Below are 11788 nucleotides of genomic sequence, written 5' to 3' on the forward strand. Positions count from 1 at the left end.
ACTAATAAAGATACCATGTCCGAATTTTTTTAAGGCAGGCCTAATATCAATGGACAAGATTCCGTTCAAGGTCCTGACCTTAATTTTTATGTGCACCTGATTTCTGGTTGTGCAGTAACATTCTTGTTTCTTTTACGTTCTCTGACTGGCTGGGCACAGTGGCTCACGCCTGTCATCCCAGCAGTTTGGGAGACTGAGGCGGGTGGATCACGAGGTCAGGAGATCCAGACCATCTTGATTAACGCGATGAAACCCCCTCTCTACCAAAAATACAAATAAATTAGCCAGGCGTGGCGGCAGGCCCCTGTAGTCCCAGCTACTGGAGGGACTGAGGCAGGAGAATGGTGTGAACCCAGGAGGCGGAGCTTGCAGTGAGCTGAGAAGAAAGAAAAAAAATTCTCTGACTAATGTCAAAATGGAAAGCACTGGGGCATTCTATTGAATGAGTTCTAGGCTGTCTTAATGGAAAACAAGATAATTTCCAAAACAGTTCAAATTAACTCCTATTCAAATAATACGCCCTTGTCATAAGACAAAATGTTTCATACTGATGTTGAAATGAAAGCTGAATTCTCATTTGCTAGCATGTAAATCAGATCATATTCTTATTCATCATTTCGTAATTTTTTCCTTGTTTAAACTCTCCATAATTTGTATTCACAACAGCAGTTGTTAAGGAAATTTTCTATTCTAATACATAAACCGTACATCAGATGCCTACACTGTTACATGTAGCTTGGTCAAAACTAGAATCATGACCACTGTTGATTCATTTTTTCAATGCCAGATTTAGTGAATCCCAACTTTTCCTACCAAAAGCATGCAAAGTTTTCTTGGGAAGCCCAGGAAGGCCAATATTCCTTAAAATCTGGTTGCTGCTATCTAATACTTTTGTATAACTTATTGTTAACATGCTTATTAACACAAACACGTACACACACACACACACACGTACATACCACTCATGGTTGGGAAAAATTACTGTCGTATAATTACTAAAATGAAAAAATAGTTTTGTTACTCGGGCTTTTCAGTGCATTTTCAATGTTTATAAAACTTAATCTCTCATACTTATGCCTTTTACTAAGTTATTCTCTTGAGCCTAATACTTCAATATTATTTAATTAAAATATCCAGCAATTTTATAACTATTCCTTGGGCACTTAAAAATGTTTTCCATTGAAGAGTCCACATTTCTCTGTGTATAAATATTCAGTTTTATTTTCCTCTGTATAATTTATTTTTGATTACTTAATGGTTTAAGATGAATAAATGTTAAAATCAGTCTCCCATCTTGGATTTTATTTCTTTTCAGTTTTTATAGTATAATGGTTTCTAAGAGGGGATCTTGGAGTCACACTGCCAGGACAGGAAACCAGATTCCTGGCTTGGTAAACCTATGATCTGAGACTTCATTTTACAACTACTCCCTGCCTCAGTGCACTCACCTATAAAAAGCAGATGGTAGGCCAGTGGAGTGGCTCAGGTCTGTGATCCCAGCACTTTGGAAGGTCGAGGCAGGTGGATCACATGAGGTCAAGAATTCGAAACCAGCATGGCCAATACGATGAAACCCTGTATCCACTAGAAATGCAAAAATTAGCCAGGTGTGGTGGTGCACGCCTATAATCCCAGCTACTCAGGTGGCTGTACCAGGAGAATCATTGGAACCCAGGAGGTGAAGCTTGTAGGTAATCGAAATCACACCACTGCACTTCAGCCTGGGAGACAGAGCAAGACTCCATCTCAAAAAACAAACAACAACCAAAAAAGATAATAATAAAACTGTCTTTGGTTAGTTTTCTTAGGAGTTAATATACTATTCGTATAACTACTTTCCATTTGACCTGTTTGCTCTAGGCAGGAACCAAAGATTGTTAATTTTTGATTTAATCCCATTTTACTTGATATTTAAGACACCAGAGAGAACTTACACTTCTTTTTTCTTCTTCTTCTGAGTCAGAATCTCCCTCTGTTACCCAACCTGGAGTACAGTGGCAAGATCATAGTCCACTGCAGCCTTAGGTGCCTGGGCTCAAGCATTCCTCCTGCCTCAGCTTCCCAAGTATTTGGAACTATAGGCATGCACCACCATGCTAGCAAATTTTTAAAAAAATATTTTGTGGAGATGGAGTTTCCATATGCAGCACAGGGAACTCCTGCTCTCAACTGATTCTCCCACATTGGCCTCCCAAAGAACTAGCACTACAGGCAGGAGCCATCACATCCAGCCTGCAGTGGGAGTGCTTGAAGGTCAGAAGCTACCTAGAGCTTCAGCTCATGTCCATCCCAAGGCGGATGTAATCAGTTTGTAGTTATTACCTCTTCCTGAATGTGTAACTGAAGTGGATATCTAAGGCAGCTAGCAGGACTGTCACATTCTTCCTGAACTGTAGAGTAAGGGACATTATTATAGCAGGACCAACAGGAAGCCTCTGAAATTCTCCACTACTGGCAACACAATATATAGTATATAATAACCGCATTCCCTAAGGAATGGAATTGGTCACTGCCATGACAAAACACTTGCAAGTTACAGGGATGGTAGTCTCTTTATATCCCTATTCACTTAACCTATCTGGCCTCTACCAAAACTAGATGGATTATAAAATACATGCAGATTACCATAAACTTAAAACAACACTCACAAATGCTTTCCAGGATATGCTATCTTCACTGAGCAGAGCTTAGCTTTTGGTACTTTTTACGGGGCTCGTGATGTGGTGAATGTTTCTTAATCTACACCTAGTAGGATGGAAAATCAAAACAATTTGCCTTGTATTAAGAATAACAGCACTGCTTCACTGTTTTATGTCAGAGCTCTGTCCTTCTGTTCTCAGTTTAATTTACAATTTTTAAAACATCGACCTAATTTAATATATTAATAATATTAAGACTAGGCCCTGTGGCACATGACTGTAATCCAAGCACTTCTGGAGGCCAACATGGGTGGATCACTTGAGGCCAGGAGTTTGAGACCAGCATGGGAAACATGGTGAAATCCTAACCCTCCAGAAAATACAAAAATTAGCCAGGCATGGTGGTGTTCCCCTGCAGTCCCAGCTGCTAGCAATGCGGAGGTGGGAGAATCACTGGAGCCAGAAGGTTGAGGCTGTAATGAGCTTTGATCCTGCCACTGCACTCCAGCCTCAAGGACAGAATGAGAACCTGTTCAAATTAATGACAATAATAATAATATATTAGTTGGTACAATAATGAGGAAATGACAAGTTTCTTAAATACAATAAAATACCCTAATGTTGAATGGAAGGAAAATACCAAAAGAAAATAAAAAAGCCTGAGAAGATTCAGGGACCTACAACATAGGTGATGTTGTAAAGCGTTCAGTGTCCCCAGTCCACATGTCCAAACAATCTTTTTTTTAAAGTAAATGGCATGTTGCTGTCTCCATATATTTCCTATTACTACAAAAGAGACACAATGTTTTGGGCGTCTACTGGGATTTTGGAGCCAACATATTCTACATTTGAAAATATTGCTCTGACTCATTAACGAAGTTTCCAAAGGCTACTGGTCTCAAGTGGAACCCAGAAAAAAGAGGGCTCTACAGAAGTTAATAGGCTCTGGTCCAAGCTGCTCTGGCCACTGTGCTAGATGATCTAGCAGAATTCAAAGCTGCTAGAGGCATACAGAGTCGGCATTATAGGACTCTGTGCATGCCACTGAGAAGCCTGTAGGAAAGGGGAGAGCAAATCCCTATGGAATTAGTGCAAGACCCTTCCATCTTCAGCAGAGGAGTATCCTCCGTCTGAAAAACAAAACAGCAAGTGCAGAACATTGATGAAAGCATAGAGTCCCTGTAAACACAAGCCCCTATAAGCACAAAACCCGTACAACTCTGTACAAGTCATATGCTCATAAAGCAGCCATGATTGGAGAGCATGAGCACATCTGAGTGGCACAAGGAGGGGCGGTATTGCATACAAACATGTGATGTCTCAGATTCCCTTACTATGTCCTACTCTCCTGGCCAGCACCTTGCCTGATCCAGATCATCTTTCCATTTGGGACTTGAATGTATCATCACACTGTGGGCATGATGTGAGACTTTCATAACCTCCGCCAAGAAACAATTGACATAGGGCAGAACAGCAGAGCCCCTCCCTGTGAAGTAGCTGGTTACTAACTCAATTTTTTGAAATGAAATGCCATTTTTGTTTATATAATAATCAACTAGAAAATATCATAATACAAACATATAATTGGCAATAAAAAATACGTATGTGAATAGAACAAAGTCTTGTATATGCTTTTTTAATAACATTGTAATAGGTGCCATCTAATTTTCATGTTCTACCTTGCCTCCAATTCAGACACCTGATACAGCTGCATCAAGATTATATTATTGTGATAGTTCCCCTAAAATTCTGGAATAGCCAAACTTTTACTTTGAGGAAAGATTCTAATTGGATAAGCCTGTAACCTCAACCTAAGACCAGAACAGCGGAATTCACGCAACTGCAGATTTTGTGATGAGTTTTCTTTTCATTGGTTTACCACATTAACTTATCCACTTTATCCTCCCATTTATTTGTTCATTAAAATATCATTTTTGACCATCTATTCTTGGTGCTGGGTTCTAGTTCCTGGGAGTCAACAGAAAACAAGACAAACATGATCTGTCATTTTACAGTTCTTACAGGGAACTGAGGAAGATATATGATTAAAAAATACATAAATCAGGTGTGGGGATGATTTATCTTAAGGTTTAAATAACATTGTTAAAATTTCATAACACCAGGAATTAATACAGTCAGGCAGGATTTAGCTGTGAACAAGACTCTGCATTTCTTTCTTATAATAGTACTTTCTAGTAATGAATATGTCAAAACACTTTCATCATTGACAACAAAAGTACAACTTAAAGGCACATCCCATAATGAATACATAGATTTCATAGATACTATTTAAACATTTACAAAAGTTTCACTGAATTATTTTCCATAATTTCTATACTGTTTTTTTCATTGATTGGTTTTTTTTTAGAAAAGAGAAAATTTGAGTTCTCTCATGTGAAGTTTAGAAGGAATTTTATAAATGGAAGATAAGGATATAATTAGCAATTCAGGGGCTTAGAAGTGCTTTAGAAAAAATAGTAAAATAATTTACATCACATCTCGACTTCAAAAAGATCTTTTCTTCAATTCAAAAGCTGAACGAAATGAGGTTTCTAACTGCATATGGAAACCGATAATAGCAATCAAGATCATGATCATGATTTTTAATCCTTTTATTATCAAAGAGATTTTTATCTAAGCTATTCGCATACTTGTATGACATCTAATATTCCTCAGTACAGCTTATGGTAGATATAGACAAAATTTACTCTGCATATGCTTGTACTCGAATTTTATTGGGTGCGTTGTTTTCTAATAATAATTGTTTACTTTTTACTAAACATAAAATAGGAATTCATAATGGACTAAAACCCCGAGGAGACATCCTCATTATTGATTTAGAATTGAATGACATTACCATCCAATAAGTTAGAGGTTCAAACAATGAATTCTAAGCACACTGTGGTATATTTTTGTGGCTCAAATAACAATAGAAAACAGCAACATTTTTCCCGAGATAAGCTATTAGTTCCTAACAATTAAAATCAAACATAAATTCTACAAATGAAACATAAAACACATTCATGAAATAAACATGGCTTCATAATTCTGAAGATTTTTTATCATATTTTGCATACTTTGGCAGTTCGTGTGAAAAAACAAAAAAGAGTATGTTATTGTCAATGTTCTTAAGTTTTTCATACATACATAAACACAGTTACACATATATATACTTTTTTAGACTAACTTTAGGTAAAAGACTTTTCTAGGTATAGGTTTGGAAATTATTCATACACATACATTACAGAAAACACAGTAAGAAATAGAAAATGTTTCATATACCACCAGTTCGTTTTCTGCTAGAAGACACACAATGCCCCTCTCTTGAATCTATGGAGATAAAGGCTTCTGTCCTTTCACCCAGTACCTCACTTGCCACAAAACTGAAAGAAAAGTCTGCTTTAGCTTCTTGTTTCCCCAAATCAGGATGAATGGGTGGGCTGAAGGATAGCTGAATGTAATAGCTTGGCAGAACATGAAGACAGGGTTATTATCCAGAGTCTGAAGATTCCAAACTGATATGGTTACGAACACAAAGTAAATGCCACATAACAAGAGGAAGGCAATCACAGTTTGCAAAGCTTTTATGTGGACCTTGGTATTGGGATCTTGAGATCCTTTCCCATGAAGCTGCATCTTCTTGAGATGTTTACACAGAGAAGAGATTAACAGCAGAAAAGATATCAGGGTCAGAGTAAAGGGTACTAAGTTTACTAGCGTGGTTACAGTCGTACCTGAAAGGAACATTGTCCTCATCAATTTGATCTTCCAAGTCATGTTTCCTTCATATTCTTTTGCCTGTACACTCTGATTCATATTTATCACAAAAGATGACAAGGCAAAATAGCAAAGTCCCCAACAGCATCACCAGAATGACATTCTTAACTCTCCTCTTTAAGTGAAGAAAATAAGGTTGGAGAAATTGGCAATCTTAAGCAGATAAAATATGCTGAGGCTAGTAGCAAGCCAGTTGCTCAAATGGCTGGTTACTGCCCAGACATTATAAGTGGTAGTTCTTACCTCTACACTATAAAAAGCTGGATTCAACACAATTGAATACCAATGTAATAATAACACCCAGAGCAAACCAATTCTGGAGACAGCCAGAGCAGTGAGAATTTGGTCAGCAAAGGAGATCTTTTGTCTCTTGACCCACTCAGTGCAATTTACCAATGCTATGAAGCCATTAGCAAAATTTCCAATAACAAATGTAACCACTACTAGAATGCAAAAAATGATGGGTAGAAAAGTTATCATGTCCGAACAGACAAAAAGAAATTTTTAAAACGCTGGTGTTGTGTCCAGAGTTGGTTCCTGCAGGTGGGTTCGTGATCTGGCTGACTTCAAGAATGGAGCTGCGGACCTTCGCAGTGAGTGTTACAGCTCTTAAAGACAGCAGGGACCCAAAGAGTGAGCAGTAGCAAGGTTTATCATGAAGAGCAAAAGGACAAAGATTCCACAGCATGGGAGGGGACCTGAGGGAATTGTTGCTGCAGGCTCTGGAGGCCCGGTTTATTCCCTTATTTGTCCCCTCCCATGTTCCATTTCTGTCCTATCAGAGTGCCCCTTTTTCAATTCTCCCAGCAATTGGCTACTTTTAGGATCCCACTGATTGGTGCATTTTGCAGAGCACTGATTGGTGCATTTTACAGAGCAATGATTGGTGAGTTTTACAGAGCACTGATTGGTGCATTACAATCCTCTGGCCAGCTACAGAGTGCTGATTGGTGCGTTTTTACAGAGTGTTGATTGGTGCATTTTACAATCCCCTTGCTAACTAGAGGGAAGTTCTCCAATTCTTTACTCCACCCAGGAAGTCCAGCTGGCTTCACCACTCAATGTAATGTCACTGGTTGTGATTGCTTGAATATCCTGACCTTAAATTCTATGCAAACCTAATTTGTGAATGTGCTGGGTTATTCTTTTTACTTTTAAATGTTGTGACCAGCATCAAGCCAGAAATCACCATGGCATATTAATTGACGAGTTCAATCATCTCCTTATGGAAAACATTCTTATTTTCAAACAACTCAAATTAACTCATTCATTCACTGTCTGTTCTTGTTATGGGCTGGAATTATTCATACTGAAATTAACAGGAAACCTGAATCCTCATTTGCTAGTACACAAATAAGGACATATTCACTTTCAGTGTTTGCAGGTTTTCATTGTGAAACCTCTCCATCATTTGTCTTTAGCAACTTCAGTTCCTAGGGAAGTTTTATAACCCAACACATAGATCATATAGTAAATGTCTGAATCCTTAAAAGGAGCTTAGTCATAACTAAGATCATCACCATTATGGACTTTTTTAAATGCCAGATTTAAAAACACAGAATCCAAACTGCTTTTATCAAAAGCATCTAAGGTTTTCTTGAGAACCACAGGCAGGCCAATACCCTATAAGATCTGGTTGCTGCTAATACTTTTGTATAACTTCATTATTCACAAGCTCATAAATATGCATACAAATACACACACGTGCACACCACTTATGAATGGAACAAATTATTTTCTCATAATTTCCAAAATAGAAAATTAGTTTCCAAGAGGTTGTGCAGATGAAATTAGTCCTATTTTCCCACTCAGAATTTTCAGCCCATGAATAATATTTATTATCAAACATATCTCTAATTCTTAGGACTTTGGTAAAGTTTCTCTCAAGTCTAATGCTTAAATATTTATTATTATATAAAATATTTAGCAATTTTATAAGTATTCCTAAGTACCAGACCCTTTGATATATAATCTTGCAGTAGCCACCCATCAAAGGAAGACTGACTACCTTGCCCCTAAACTTGGAGTTCAGTCTTTTAACTTGCTTTGATAAAGAGAAAATTACAACACCTTGCATAGAGATTTGAGATGGCTTCCATACTGGGGATTCTTCCTCTTTCCATTTACCATGAAAATATCACCTGGCTATTACACTGTTCCCAGAAGGAGAATGAGAAACTAGTGAACTCAGATTGCCCCCACCTGATCCAGAATAAACTGGCCAAACTCTGTCTCCAAGATGCAGAATCAGGCCCATCTCAAATCACCAGAGCCATCCACCATACCGAGCTTAGAAAAATGAAATCCAGGCCAAACTCGGGGAGGCCGAGGAGGGCAGATCACGAGATCAAGCGATGGAGACCATCCTGGCCAACATGGTGAAACTCTGTCTCTACTAAAAATACAAAAATTAGCCGAGGATGGTGACACGCAACTGTAGACCCAACTACTCAGGAGGCTGAGGCAGAAGAATTGCTTGAACCCGGGAAGTGGAGGTTGCAGTGAGCCGAGATCACCCCACTGCACTCTAGCCTGGGCAACAGTGTGAGACTTCATCTCAAAAGCACACAAACAAGGAAACAAAAAGATGAAATCCAAAGACATGTGAGACATTTATGTCTAATGTAGTTTTGGAGGGTATTCTCCTGCAGAAAAACATAACTGATAAAAGAACTTTGCTAAACCAAGAGTGTGGGAAATATGCACAACCTTGTTGTGTCAGGAATTCAGGAGTCAAAAGAAAAAAATGGGTGGGGAATGGCAACGGTTTGTCCTGTGAGGGGGATAATTAAGGCTAGAAGAAATCCTTTGGAAAGATCTGGGCTTAGAAGATAATATCATCTCAAATTTTCTCATGTTGCAACTAAATAAGAAAGTTCCTATTTCAACTATCTCATTGTTGTATAAGAATGTATACAAATAGTTGATATTTACCCTCAGTATATAATGAGATGAGTAATAATAATTTCTATGAGACATTTCTCTGAATTACAAGTTTGTATTATTGAAGTTATAATGCACACTTAAAAATGAACCAATACAAAAATGGGAAATTCCACAATGTATCATAAACCCTCAAGTAACCATGATGCAGGGCAAGAGAAGGAACAGTAAAAACAGCCTAGGTCCATCTCCATGTCAGTTTCCTGACATGAAAGTGGTAATGATTTTCTTCTTTTTGTAATACTTTTGTTAAATAAGAGAATAAAAGCAAGGTCTAGGCATCCTCCTGCAACTTGGAAGAAGCTGGAAATTCATTTGATGTGATTAGCATTTTGGATAGTAACTTGTCTGTTTCTGGGTCGTCATCACAAACTCTCCTCACAGGGAAATTCAGTGAGCAGTACTGGATCTCAAAATCTCATTAAAATTAATAAGATAAAGTATCTCAACCACAGCTCCACCATTCTATTCCATGATTGTAATTTTACACTGTTTTTAATAGCAGAAATCAAGACTTATTAGTTTTTAACAGTCTTTCAAATATCAAATAGTAAAACAATACTTACAAGTTTATCAAAACATGAAGGACACCTGATATAAGTAGACTTTAAGTCAGTCTCATGGAAGCAAAACTGAATCTAGTGCATCTATGGAATTCCACCATTTATTCGCTATCCATGAATATAGTTTTTGTTACAGAACTATAACCTTCGAACTCCATCATCACTCACTCAAGTGTGACAAGATCTGAGGTCTTACCTCTGTTTGACAATTTGCTCCCAAAACCCCTCTTTAGAAATAAAAGCTTGCTCATAAAATGTGTTATTTGCTTTATCTTTCTTATTAGGGAGTTCTGTTTACACTAAAATCTAAATTGTTTATATCGTGATCATAGAGAAAGGCAGATTCATTTAAGGTCGTGCATAAATAATTATTTGCTTAAGTAATGTATTCTAAAATAAAATACACTTAATTTCTAAATCTAAAGTGTTGAGCTTGACTTAAATTTGTCTGTTTACTACTGTACCTGTCCCACAATAGTGATCGTTTTTAAATTACTTATTTTCCGATTTATGTATTTAAATATTTCAAAAACAAATCATTTAATGAGATAGATGAAGACATAGATCATGATGATAATGATGCCGGCAGGTGAAAGGGAGAATGCTATTTGACAAATGTGATTTCAGTCTTGATTCTATGTACTGGAGTTCAGGGTAATGAACACTATTATTCTTCCTCATGGGCTCGTGATTCTTCTCTGATTCTCAGCATCAGGCCTAGACAAATACCCTCACATGGTACTTCATCAAGAATAATGTAAAACCAACATATTTTCATGATTTATTTGCTTTTATTCTCTTTCACTACATTTTAAAAGTTGATAACAAAAGTGACCTCCAAGAATTAAGATTCTATTTTGGGGATTTGGAGCATTTTTCAATACGAACATGGACACATACAGGTATGCAATAATACAGTACATCAACTTTATTTCTCCTTTTAATAGCATCATTAGCAAGCCAAATTCTTGCAAATGCTTTTTCCCATCTTAGCTATGGTGACTAAATCTGGATTATTTTACTATAGCAATCAAAGTAGCATTATATATGCACAAATATACTAAAAAATCATGCTAAATATGTTTTTACCTTAACAAATTTGCCTTTCTATGATTTTTTTTTCTAATGCAGAGCCAAAAAACTTAGAGTAACAAAATACTTTACCCAACACACCAGTGTACACAGGAATACTATTGTGAAATTAGAATGCTAACAACACAAATATAAATATTTCTTTTACAGACACATTTTAATATATTTAATTTCATATATTTAATATTCATCATACTGTACTTTATTGGAAATTCATTAGTTTCTGACACTTTCAAATGTGTATCATAAGTAGTTAAATTGTAAATTACAAAAAGGTGTCTATCAATCATAAATACTCAAATTTTGATGTTTCAAACTCATATTATCATTAAGAAGGTGGATTTACAGTTCCTGCTTATGTCTTCTTTTGTTTTAATTAATGTAATAAAAGTTTTGGACCAGGTGTGGTGGCTCACACCTGTAATCCTAGCATTTTGGGAGGCTGAGGCAGGTAGATTGTCTGAGCACAGGAGTTCAAGCCCAGCCTGGGCAACATGGCAAAACCCTGTCTCTACAAAAAGTAGAAGAAAACGTATCAGGGCATGGTGGTGCACACCTGTTGTCCTAGCTACTCAGGAGACTAAGATGGGAGAATCACTTAAGCCAAGGTGGCAGAGGTTGTATTGAGCCAAAATTGTGCTTGTGCACTCCAGCCTGGGCAACAGAGTGAGACCCTGTTCAAAATAAAAAAAGAAAAGTTTTAAATTTTAACTTGGATTTCTCAGTACCATAATGCTCTATTCTCCTTGATTCAGCAAAACTCTAATTACAATG

General features: G+C 37.1%; 1 protein-coding gene and 1 pseudogene across 1 annotated transcript in view; both read right to left on the bottom strand.

Annotated features, from left to right (window-relative positions):
* Nucleotides 1-1516, bottom strand: part of LOC108520853 (endogenous retrovirus group K member 19 Pol protein-like) — a 15754-nt gene extending 14238 nt beyond the window's left edge. Inside the window, exon 1 of the mRNA XM_017860396.1 lies at nucleotides 1449-1516. The gene's annotated coding sequence lies outside the window, so the exon portion shown is untranslated. The remainder of the gene's footprint in view (nucleotides 1-1448) is intronic.
* Nucleotides 1517-5553: 4037 nt separating this feature from the next.
* On the bottom strand, nucleotides 5554-6939 carry LOC108520848 (taste receptor type 2 member 45-like; annotated as a pseudogene).
* Nucleotides 6940-11788: the final 4849 nt, after the last annotated feature.

Source organism: Rhinopithecus bieti, unplaced genomic scaffold (genome assembly GCF_001698545.2).
Source record: "Rhinopithecus bieti isolate Rb0 unplaced genomic scaffold, ASM169854v2 scaffold_54685, whole genome shotgun sequence".
Lineage (NCBI taxonomy): Eukaryota > Metazoa > Chordata > Mammalia > Primates > Cercopithecidae > Rhinopithecus > Rhinopithecus bieti.